This window comes from Protopterus annectens, chromosome 1.part0 (genome assembly GCF_019279795.1).
Source record: "Protopterus annectens isolate FY-2018-M chromosome 1.part0, PAN1.0, whole genome shotgun sequence".
Lineage (NCBI taxonomy): Eukaryota > Metazoa > Chordata > Ceratodontiformes > Protopteridae > Protopterus > Protopterus annectens.
The window spans coordinates 1706221654-1706234982 of NC_056725.1; the positions used below are offsets into that span (position 1 = coordinate 1706221654).

General features: G+C 41.0%; 1 protein-coding gene across 1 annotated transcript in view; it reads left to right on the forward strand.

Moving 5' to 3' along the window:
- The window catches only part of LOC122799593 (uromodulin-like), a 561298-nt gene that overhangs the window by 303418 nt on the left and 244551 nt on the right, over positions 1 to 13329 (forward strand). The window lies entirely within an intron of this gene.

Sequence of the window (13329 nt, forward strand, 5' to 3'; positions counted from 1 at the left end):
ATACATACAATGATAACATTCTGATTATGACCTAGATGACCTATGTTCAAGTGGCAGCTCAGGTAGAGCAGGAGCCTGGCAGGGACAGACTGGAGTGAGTGACTGGCATAGGGGAAAGGATGGCCTTGGCATGCCCATCTGCCACTAGCAAGGGGAAGGCAGGCAATGAATGGCAAAAACTGGGTATGTAGGCTTGGTGTTACCAAGCTGGTGATGGCAACCCTAATTAGTGCATGCGCGCGCGTGTGTGTGTGTGTGTGTGTGTGTGTGTGTGTGTGTGTGTGTGTGTGTGTGTGTAAGCATGTGTATACATGGTCAGGATGCAACAGCCCCTCACAGTGATGTGAGTGCCCATTTTATCTATCTAGGAGTGGGCTAGGACCATCCAAAACACTGTCATAGTGTGTATCAGTAGTTGGAGATGAGGACATAAACCCCTTCCATGGCTGCCCAAGAATAATGACCCATCCAGTTGGCCCTTGCTTCCAGGCCTAGGATATCCCGTACAGGGAACAAACTGGTTGAAGACCAGTGGGAGTAAACTTGATAGCTGGTAGAGATGCAGATGGGAGAAAAGCTAGAAAATCTAAATTCAATTATTTGATTTATTATGCAAATGTTCAGTCAGTTTTATATGAAAATCTGACAAATGAAAAGTATTATATGTGGTACCTGCTTTCTGTTATATAAAAAATTATTAAAATATTGTATAGAAGTCACCTTTAGTGCAGGCATCAATTTTTGTGGCTTGCCAGCTTGAATATTGAGTGTGTTGCATATAATTATGCCACCTTTATATTTCAACTCTGTTTTCACATTTATAATACCTCTTCAGATGTAGTCACACTTGTGATCCTTTATTGATGTTTTTTTAACCATATTTTCATCATTTTACTCTGTGTCACCCTTGAATGGATTACAGAGTTAGGTTATTTAAGGAAAGGTTTATAACAAGCAGTTTTAGCATTCATTTTTGTTCATTTGCTATTTATTTGACCTTACCTTAACTTGTCATTCTTTCAATGCTCTATACAACATAATCAATGCACTTAGTTATAAAATACTATATCTTGAAATCACTACATAATGGCTATGATTTTCCTCTTCCAAGAACTGTACTTAATGTTATTATTATTCTGTGCATGTTTTCACCATATTTATTATATATATATATATATATATATAAAGATATATTAAATTGACATATAATTTTGAGACTATGCAAGATGCTAATTATATTTTCATATCCCTTACATCTTATTAAAATAAGATAGGTGATTTTAAGGTAATATCCTGGAACTTTAAAGGGACAGAGTTTACCTATAAAAAACATTATTCTGACATATCTTATATAAAGCTAACTTTGATAGTCTGTCTACAGGAGGCTCACATAGAAGTAGATACATTGATAAACTACAATAAACCATCTATGTCTTCAGTTTTAAACATCTGATTCCATATTGATTCAAATTTTGCTATTACTATTATTAAAATCCTGCAAGATAACTAATTATAATTCTCCAGTGAGCACTGAAGGAAAATGTACCTAGCAAGGTTTCTAGTACTGGAGGATGTTCAGAAAGAAGCATAACATGATCATGTAGGAGTTGATAATGCAGCTGGCCAAACAGAAATCAGACATGCACCCATGTATGCATGCATGGGTGCATGCACAGCGTATTCATGCCATGTGAAGTGCTGCATAACAAATCTATGCAGCCAGGATAAGGATAGTAACCATACAACTGAATCAACCACACTATAGATGACCATGTAACCAGAAGAAATCAGCGTGCAGGTGTCTCGTCTGACATTATGCACATTCACACAAATACAATAAATCATCCCATAGCTGCTACACAGGCACAGCAGGCAGCCTATGCAAGGGTAGCATAGCACAGTGCCAACTCACTTTATGATATAAATGAGAAGGAAATAAGGAGATAGGAGAGCCAGAAGTGCAAAGCAGCAAACACAGAAACATACAGAAGAGCAATGAGAAGCAAAAAGTGGTGTAAATATGGGTGGAAAGAGGGTATAGGGAAGAAGGCAGGGACAGACAAACAAACAGAGTGCAAACAAGGGCTAACAGGTAAGGTGATGGCATATAAGATAAGGCAATACTGGAGAAATGCAAAATTATAGAGGGTGGATAACTGGTGAGGGAGAGGACTGGACTACAAACAGTGGCAGAAGAGTGACAAATAAGCATGGGGAAGAAAATGATGGGGATTAGAAAGTGGTGAGGAAGGTCTGCCAAACTGGCCAGAGGAGAGCCCATCCAGACATAAGTCACTTCTATGTCTAACATCATGGGTGGGGTCTGCCTCTGCTGGCCCTGTGGTCAGAACTAGCCATCTGTGCATGTCTACAAGGTGCAGGCCATATGAGGAGGTGCTCCATGTTGCCAGTATGGGCACTGAGCTAGTAGTCCCCATCTGTTCTCACCAGCCACCGCACCTTGCAGTAGTTATGAGCACGTCCCAACAGTGCCTTCAGATGAGGAGACTTTGCCTCCTCCTGAGATGTGGCAGTGGAAGACATCAATGAGCCCTCCAGGTTGCCTTTCACAGGATGATTTTGTCACCCTTTAGAGATGTAGGCCTGTAAACAGCTGGGAACCCAGTAGTTGGCGTAGTTGGTGGTACAGGGTATGGTGATGGCCATCACCTTACCAAACTTATACCATGGCTGATCCTACATAAAGAAGAAAATAAATGGAGAAAAACAAAACAGGAAAACTGCCAGAGTCTCCACTAGGATTCTTCATTCTCTCTGACTGTGATTAGGACTGGGCACACCGGTTATCAGATGTATTCCCTGCCATTTTACTGGGAATAGCCTTGGTGATTTTTTCAAATGAATTGGTATGAACATGGTAGAGCTGAACCCCTATTGCTAGATGTCTCTGAGTCAGACATTATCACTGCTGTGCTATTGGCTGGTGCCTAAATAGCACTGGTGGCGATAATTATTCTCAGTCTTGACCTTAATCTTCAACTGTTCAGTATTTACTTATTTTGTTTGTTTGTTTATTATTGTTTGTTAACTGGTGAATAAATTGATCCCAAAACCCTTTCAGGTCAAGACCTGGGTCAAAGTGGCAAAGGCAATAAAGTCAACCTATAGAATACACTAGAAAGAGAATATCAGTAATACAGTACAGCAGCACCAGTAAAATCAGAGTTGCAGTCAATATTCAGAATGTAAAATTATTCACAGTCAGTATACCAGAATAAGCAAATTACTGACACCAGGGGATATATAGCATGTGAGAGGAATTTGTGTGAGAAAGAAATATATGCATGCCTATATTTATCTATCGATGTATTTATCCATGTATCGATAGATAAATATATGCATGCCTATATTTATCTATCGATGTATTTATCCATGTATCTATCTATATACATGTGTGTTTGGTATATACATATGTGCGTGTGTATGTGTGTGTATGCATTTGTGTGTAGATCTGTGCACAAAGAGAGACAGAGAAGAAAAGCGATAAATGTTAAAGTAAAAGGCACTAACACTGTAGTACATATGTAGACAATGGCAGATGCACTGCTAACAATGAAACTTTATTAGACAGGAATGAATGAAGGACAAATTAACTTGCATCTTTCAAACATTTGCATTTGTTTTCATTGGTTGGTATTTATTTCAGTTTTCTTTTAAATGTTTTTATGATTTCATTGTCTGATGTTACTCTGGGTACTTTACATTCTTCCTGGATCATTTTATAGAGGGCTTTTCCAGCTGTGTGTTAGTAACATCTCTAAGGGAATAAATGGATTGTTTGAATTTTAGTTTACTTTTGAGTAGAGGGTTGTATGTTTTATGTAAAAGGTTAAATGTCAGTGGATATAATACGTTCCCTGGCTTTAAGTGGTAACCACTTTTTTTTTTTGTGAAGGGAGTTAAGGTCGTGTTCATTTAATTATACAAGATTACTAAATCTTAAAGTTGTGTTTCCTGTGATTTGGATGGATTTTTTTTTTTTTTATTGATTTATTTATTTATTTATTTTGAGGCTACGGATTACGGGACTTCAGGAGTAATCAGATTAGAAAACTTGTAAGATACTTTTAATTGATTCAGTACTTTCCACGTTTGAGTTTATCTGGCTAAATATATATTTGTTTATCAAATAGCATGCCAGTATATTTTTGGTAGCTTGTTAGGGTGGATAAACCTTCAGGATCAGGAATATTTAGCTTTTTTAGAATTGTTTAGCTTTTGTTGCATTCTGAAAATCAGTTCTAGCCAGTTCCAAATTGTTTCAGTCTTACTGTAGATTTCTACATATGGTTTGTTGTTGTATGTGCCCTATACTGATGAATATAGCATCAGTATATAGTATACAACTCAGACGTACATCCCATTGAAGGTAATTAGTAGTCTAAGAACTGTACCCTATGGAATGCCTTTAGAACTGGCTTCTGAACAGGAGGAGTTGTTGTTTCCCATTACTCTGAATGCTGGTTTAGATAAATAGATTCAGAACCACAAAGTAACCTCATGTGAGATGCCATTATTGTTTATTTTATGTATTGTAATCAACTATATCAAAAGTCTTTTATTTTAAATTTTGAGATACTGCACATGTGAGTTTCTTCATTACCCATGTTAATGCAAATTTCACAAGTTAAAGTATAAAATGCAGTAGAGTGCTGTAGCTAGGTCTGAAGTCACGTTGTCGATCTATGAGTATGTTGCAAGTTTGTACACAACCATGCATTTATCTGCATATAATTTCACAGATATTTGTACTGGGGCAGAAACTGTTGACAGTATTTAGGTTGGGAATTTTTGATAGTGGTATTATCAGAGTATGTCTGAAACTACTAAATGTTAGGGATTTGTATAGAATATGGTTAGCCAAGTTGTAAGATCTGGGAGTAAATGACATGTAGGTCAGAATTATAAGATTTTTTAAGTTTTTGAGTAGATCTTTAACACGATTCGGTTATATTTTTGAAGTAGAAATCTAAGATTTGATGAAGTGGGTCAGCTGGTGTATTCAAACATTGTTACTGTATTCATATATTCATGCAGTATGACTTGTAATATTAGTTATTAGTCTTAAATAAAACAATTGTATTCTGCATTTGGTGTGTATTCAGTGTTATTCACTGCATGTAGATCTACATTTTATTAGTAACTGAGCTAAACAAAGATTATAATGCATCAGTGCTTCATTTACTGACTCAATTAAACATTATGTGTAACATGTAGGAATTATATGAAGTAAATGTGCACACTGGCTGTGCGCGACTTATGAACATAACCAATGTAACAGTAAACACGGTGCCCCACTGCTATAATCTGTATGATATGACTGCGGACAAGGCTAGCACATGAATTGCAGGAGGTGTTTTGATACATGAAGCGTGTGAAGTATGTACGATGACATAAGGGATAGTCGTCATGTCAGAAGATGTAAGCACATGCGGCTGTGACATGTAGATCAAACAAAGGAAGAAAGTAATGGATTTTGTCTCATTTCCAATTAAAACATAATAGCTACAACTGAAGCAGCAACCCAGGAATGCATACAGTATCACAGAGCTGGGTGGCACGTTTGATAGGGACTCCTGTACAGTAATCTGACCATGCAAGAATAGGTGCACAGGTTCCAGACATTGGATGAACTATACCGTTTGTATCAGCCTACAGAAATACCCATGGATTGGGGTCAACCAGTACCTCTGCAAGCCAGAGTTATAACTGCTGTAGCCATCCTGACAAAAGGCACTTTCCAGAGACCCACTGGTGACACAACCAGAGCTTCAAGTCATTGGTTAATCGAATCCTGTAACAAATTTTGGATTACCTGCTGACCTATGTAGATCAGTATATAAAGATTCCTTTAACATGGGCTGAGGTTACCTCCATAATGTGACACTTCCACACATTATCCAACCAACCATGTATTTTTGGTGTTGTGGATGGCATAAGCATAGCCATATGTAGACTCACTATAGATCATGCAACCAGATACCTCAAAGGCCTGCCTATTACTTGGTCAAATGCCATATAGGCCACATCATTACTATGTCCTGGAGTAGCTGTGGTTTCAGTGCCTGGCCATTCAAGCATCATGCACTATGCATTTGAGACTGGATTCATCTCAATGGATATCTTTTAGGTGATGCAGGGTACTTGCTTGAATCATGGCTTCTTACACCTGGTAAGGCCAGGAAGCATACCGTTATAGCCAAAGGGGAGGTATTATGAGTATATATTTCATTGCCTAGATGATCCCAGTGATATAAGATACACTCCACAGAAGGCTTTACAACAGCCTGTTGCATACTGCATAATATGATGCATGGCAATCTAACAACTCATCCTGACTATGACCAATGTGATGAAGGAGATGATGAAGAACCATCATCATCACCACCTCAATGACAAGGGCACAACAGGCAGATAACAGCACAGTGGATGCCGAATGCTTTGATCATCAAAGTCTTCAAATAAAAACAGGTTGCTATATGTAAGAATGAACATGTATGTATATTAGTAGCTGTACAATAATATGGGTAATGTAATACAAATGCATATAGAATGGGATTTTGCATATGTAAATGTGAAAATATGTGGAAAGTTGGAATGCCCACAAGGGTTCATACCAGGGGAATTCAGGGTATAAACACATGGTCCTATATGGATTACCTTAAAGTCCTATCTCTATACTGTCTCCTATAGGGTACAGAATAGCTATCTATGCCTGGCATAGAAGGCATCCTTAGATCCAGTTCTGATGGACCATTTGCACATCCACAAAGCAAACAGCATGAGAGGCAGTATTGCTGGGAGCTGTATTCTGGGCTGTGTGTAGTTCCTGTGTTGGCCATTGCCTTACTTGGAAAGAAGGAAGTTTCTGAGCTCACCAGTGGGAGTGGGGAGCCTTGAGCAGCCTATCTGTCCCTGGGGGAAGTGACCTCAGCACTTGAGCTGTAAATCATTGGTTGCCTTGGACCATTTCTAGCTCTTTTCAAGTTCCCTGTATAAAAATCCGCCTCAGGGCGTTTTGCGCGTTTTTGCGCGGTTGGGCGCCTAGCGCAGCAGCGGTTATACAGGTTTAAACTATTTCTGGCTCCGCCAAGTCTGCTCTTCAATTTTTCCCTTAGAAGCTCTACTCAGTCTATTTAGCTGTATATATTAGCACTTGTTTTCGGAACTTCTATCCTTAGCAAGCACTCATAATAAAACAAGCACTCTTACCCTAAAGTAAGCACTACAGGCATCCACTACCCCCTGTGAATACCCACTTCCCTTAAAGGCACAACACTCCTTATAATATTCTAGTATGTCGAGTGGTAGACCACTAGCATCCTCTCTTGTTCAGCTGGTTAATCTGGGAATCTTAAGACAATGTTACAATTGTCTCATGTACACAGACAACCCTCTCCTCCTTCCTACTAATACATATACTTGTGAGAGATGCAACTATATAGCCAGACTGGAGGCTGAACTCTCTCAACTCAGGATTGGCAAGACCAGACAGGAGGAGATGGTACCCACACCCAAAACAAAACCAGTCACACATAAAACCACCACTACTACAAACCAAACACATAAGAACACAAAGACATACTCGGAGGCTCTTATAAAAAACTTACCAAAACAACAGAGGCCTCCAAAGCAGACACCCAGAAATACACCCCCACAAAACGCAACACCTACAACACATACCTCAAGCAACAGGTGTGTCACACAATCACAGCCCCTAAGGCAAAACACTATGCCAGAGACATTAGTAATAGGTGACTCTATAGTCAGACACACCGACGTTCCACTTACCAGACTGAATAAGGAGAGGGTAACGGTGAGCTGCCTATCGGGGGCTAGGATCCGCCACATTACACACGCACTCAGGTCACTCCAAAGCAAGTACAAGTACGATTCAGTCATTGTCCATGCGGGTGTGAATGACCTGAGACGTACCTCCCTGGACTACATGAAAAGAGACATTGAGGAGCTCTCCGATTATGTAGCCCAGACTGGTATGACCCTGACCCTGAGCAGCATCCTGCCCTCACCAAGAATGATGCCTTAGTACAAAGACAAAATGATCAGTTTTAACAATTGGCTTAATCACTGGTGTCATTCTAGGGGGATCCAATGTCTGTCAGCCTGGGATGACATGCTGGACAAGCCACGTTGCCCAAGGGATGGCTTGCACCTGTCACCACTGGGCTTCCGGATACTGGCCAAGGCTCTTGCCACCCCATAGTGCCTTTTTAGGCAATGCTCAAAGGACAAATCAACCTCCATAAAAACAAAAATGGAAAAAATTAAGGGTAATGCTGCTCAACGCCAGAAGTCTCAATCTCAAGATGCAGGCACTCCAAGCACTTCTCAGTATGGAGAACATCGATGTCTGTGCAGTAACCGAAACCTGGTTCAAGGCTCCTGAGAGCACTCCAGCGCTACCAGGCTATACCTCATATCATGCGTTTGACCTCAAGTTCCAGGCCGAACCACAAAGGGAGGGAGAGTGTCCATTTTCATAAAGGACACCTACACCTCTCGATTGGTGGCTACCCATGAAGCATCAGAAACCATACAAGTTTTACTCACCATAGGCAAAACTGCCATACAACTGGTCGCATGTTATAGAACTCCTCCCAATCCCAGGAATCCCATCAAGCATTCCTGAAAACACTGGAGGATATGAATGTCACACCAAACACCATCATATTGGGTGACTTCAACTACCCCAACATAGACTGGGCCCACTATTCTAGCCCTAACACCCTAGCCCAAAGATTCCTGGAATTCATAAACTCAAATGCTATGGAGCAACTGGTCACTTCTCCTACGAGGAGAGATAATATACTTGACCTGATTATCACAAACATGGGGTCCAAATGCTCCGCACCGGATATAAACGCCTCACTAGTAAGATCTGATCATAAACTGATCACGTTGGATGTACATATCCCACCCCCACCCCCAGAACAAAAGACTACAGTGAAAAACTTTTCAAAAGCTGACTTTGCGCTCCTCAAGTCAGAAATGATATCCTTTAAGCCTACTGGGTTAATGGAAACCACATCCCAAAATGCTGAATCCTTCACAAAAGCCTTCTACGGGCATCTCCAAGAATGCATGGATCAAGCAATCCCAACTAAAACCAAGACCCTCTCCACCAAGGGAAAATGCCCGGTTTGGTGGACCCCGGCTATAAACAAACTGTACAACAAAAGAAGGAAGCTACTGCAGGACAAAGCCAAATCCCACAAGGGAAAGGCTTCCCTGATCAGCACAAGTAAAAAACTACGTTCTCTCATAAAAACATCTAAAGCAAACTTTGAGAAAAAGATTGCCAAGGATACCAAAGACAATCACAAGGCCTTCTTCAATTATGTCAGAATCTTGGGAGGGAATTCTCAGATATGCTCTGAGCTAGTACACAATGACAAAAAATTCACTGACCCTACCGACATTGCCAATATTCTGGCAGATAGGTTCAGTGCAAATTTCTCCACTCCCTCACACCCTAAAGATGAAGTAATTATCCCTGCTGAATGCAACCTACCTGTCATCACAGACATACAGGTGAAATCAGCACTCAACAAGGCAAAAACACAGCATCTATGGGACCCGATGGTATCCCGGTTGCGTGTTACGTGAACTTCAAGATGAACTAAACCCGCCCCTAAGAACTCTATTCAATCTTAGCCTCACTACAGGATATGTACCTGGACACTGGCGCACAGCAACAGTGGTCCCACTCCACAAAGGGGGAAATTCTACTGACCCTGGTAACTACCGCCCCATAAGTTTGACCAGCCTGGTCTGTAAGGCTATGGAAAGAATCATCATGGAACTCATAAATGGCGACATTGGGGATCTGCAGACCCTTGATCCCACACAGTTCGGTTTTGTAAAAGGCAGATCCTGCCTCTTAAACCTGGTTGACTTCTTTGAGACAGTCACTAGTGCCATCGATGAGGGCAAGGCTGTCCACACTGCCTACTTGGACTTGGCTAAGGCCTTTGACACGATACCACACTCTGGCATCATTGACAAGCTCAGCAGCCTAAATGTAAATCCATATGTCACAAGATGGGTAGCAAACTGGCTAAAAACAGAACCCATAAGGTTAAAATTGCTGGAGCCATGTCAGACTCAAAACCAGTCACAAGTGGTGTCCCACAGGGCTCAGTCTTGGGTCCACTCCTATTCGGCATTTACTTCTCAGATGTGAAAGCAAATATGGAAGGATTATGGCTGACAAAGTTTGCAGATGACTGCAAACTGGGTGCCATAGTTGATTCACCTGCTGACACACACATCCTACAGAAAGGTCTCACTGAAACGGACAACTGGTGCCGGAATCATGGCCTCAAACTTAACGCCAAAAATGTATAGTCATCCCCTTTGGGAAAAACAAAGTACCCACAAATTATCACGTAGACAATAACCCACTGAATACGGAAGGAGTAATCAGAGACCTGGGGACTCAAGTCGATAGTGACCTCTCCTTTGACAACCATGTTGCCAAAGTGGTCAGAAAGACATTCTACCTTGCCCATCTCATCATGAAGGGATTCTCATCCAGATCAAAAGAGGTCATTGTACCTCTATATTCCTCCCTTGTCAGGCCCATGATTGAATATAATGCTCCATTTGGGATGTATCTCACCCGGCACATGCAACAACTGGAAAGACCCCAGAAGTACCTCACCAAGAGGATCATAGGTCTCAAACATGTGCTTTATCCAGCTAGATTAAAGAAACTCCAGCTCTATTCAGTAGCATACCGCCTGCTCAGAGGTGATTTGTGCCTAACATACAGGGCCATGTCCAACCAGGAATTGATGGACATGCTCCATCTCAAAAATCCAAATCCACCAGAACCACACGAGCTAAAGATTTCAACCTCTGCACAAATATGAATAGGACATGCTGGAGGGATAGATTCATAACACAGAGGTTACCCATACTCTGGAACAAAATCCCAGTTCATGTGAGAAAGAGCCCTTCATTGGCACTGTTCAAGAAAAATCTCGATGCATGGATGGGAGATCGCAAGTTTACCCCGGGAGTCACCTCAGTGTCACTACTAGACAGAGGTATAGTTTACTAAATAATGGGGTCCCACATGTGTCACTACTAGAGAGGCGCAACTATATAGTATGGGGTGGCGTAAAGCCACATCACTGTTGGCTAGGCTTATAAATGCCCCCGGGCAGATAGCCTAGTACACTACTATGAAACTATGAATCTATGAAACTAGATCCAAGGATTTAAAGGATTTAAATTTTGCTTGTGGCATAAATAAGTCAGATCAGTGATGCAATGATTTCCAAAGCATAAAGCACACAGACCAGACATCCAAAGCATGTACAGGCTAGAAATTCCCCTCTTCCCAACTACCATATGTGCATTTCCCCTTGGGGTACCATTTGGAACTTCGGAGCTGACTGTACCCCTCCTCTTCATGCTATTGATATAGAAGCTTACATGACTTCAAGCCTAGAAACCATTTATAATAGTGTGCCCACAAGTGGCTTTCCTCATGCATGTATTGATGGTGTTATTAATCATATAATGGAAATTTTGACGCTCTAGATAGGTGGGATAATGGTGTTGTAGTTGCCCTCTGGGTAGGCTAAACAGAGGTTACTGTTGCAACATATATGACAGCATATAGACTATCTCATAGGCTGCCTGGCTGAATATTTGTACTTCCAGACATAGCTTGTTTGTAGTGTTATAACATCTCCTCCCCTGCTGCAGGAGAGTGTTATGATGCCTTATGACAACATCATCTATCTGCTGCAACTGAACATGAATATCAGTGCAAGCGTCACACCATAATACAGTCCAAACCCTGCAGTGCTATAACTGTTCATGCCTGTGACTGTTGGAACACAACAGGACAGCATTCAATGCAAATGCATCACCTGCAGTGACACCTCACAGCATCAGCAGATACAATGCTATGATGATGAGCCTGGCATAGAGGCACCAGAGCAAGTTTAAGCCCAGGCCTTGATGGTGTCCTTGTATCATCCATCTGCCTTTCATCAATGCCAGATACAGAAACACCACTAATGTGAAAATTTACTCATTCCACTGAGATGCTCCCATTATCATGGATGTAAAAGAGTACCAAAGTTAAGCCCAGAAGATATCACCATAGCACTTAGATCTAGAAGAATGCTTCTAATCCCCTCTCAGCAGGAGAAATAAGACACCCTATAGAAGTTTTTTTTTTAAAGTTTTAAAAAAATAGTTAAGCCAGCAGTTAAATGAGCTGATGGACAAGCTTTTTGTTTTGAAAGGCTCCCACAAATGAGCATCTATCACCTGCAGGCAATGACAATAAGAAGTTCAGATGCCCAAACAGTGGTGATACCTCTGCATGTTCTGTATCCACCTGGTCCATATACCTTCCAGCGGCATCACTGATACCACCACTGGTATCAGGTAGCACAGATTCATTGACTCAAGTACTCTGCAATGAAGCATGCATTACTTTTACCAGTGTAGCAGCATCTGTCCTATAGGATGCAAAGCTGTCATAAGTGCTGTTCATGGTGTTGGGCTTCTCCATATCCCCTGAATCTGATGCTGAGGCAGAAGCAGTAGTTACAGCACCTGTAAAACGTTACATGTGATAGACATGCCTTCCCATGTCCCCCAAAAATGAACATATATATATATATATATATATATATATATATATATATATATATATATATAAATTCACTTTGAATCATCGAATGTTCAGAACATCGACATTCTGATCATCGAGACCAGAACATCAAAAATTCAAAATGAACCGTAAAAAAAAAAAAAAAATCACAAACACTATGTTATGCAGGGTTGGCTGTGCCCCCCACACCCCCCCTACTTTAATATTCCAACTTCGAGATCACACTACAGTGGGGTAAGGGAAATCTCCCATTTACCGCTATATGCGGTAGCGCTAAACGGGAAATTTCCTGTACCCTTCCTGCAATGCCAACACTCAGATGGCACACACACACACACACACACACACACACACACACACACACACACACACACACACACACACACACACAACATCATGCAGGGCATCTTGCTGCCCTGCATACACACTCAACATTCCACAATCTCACTTACCTGGCACTTCCACTTTAAACCTTCGATGTTCTGAACATCGATGTTCTGGTCTCGATGATCAGAACTTTGATGTTCTGAACATTCGATGATTTAAAGGGAACCCATATATATATATATATATATCTGTTATCTATGAAAGTGTGGCCCATAAAAGCAGCAGATTTCTATACTATGCTATTAACAATATAATACTAT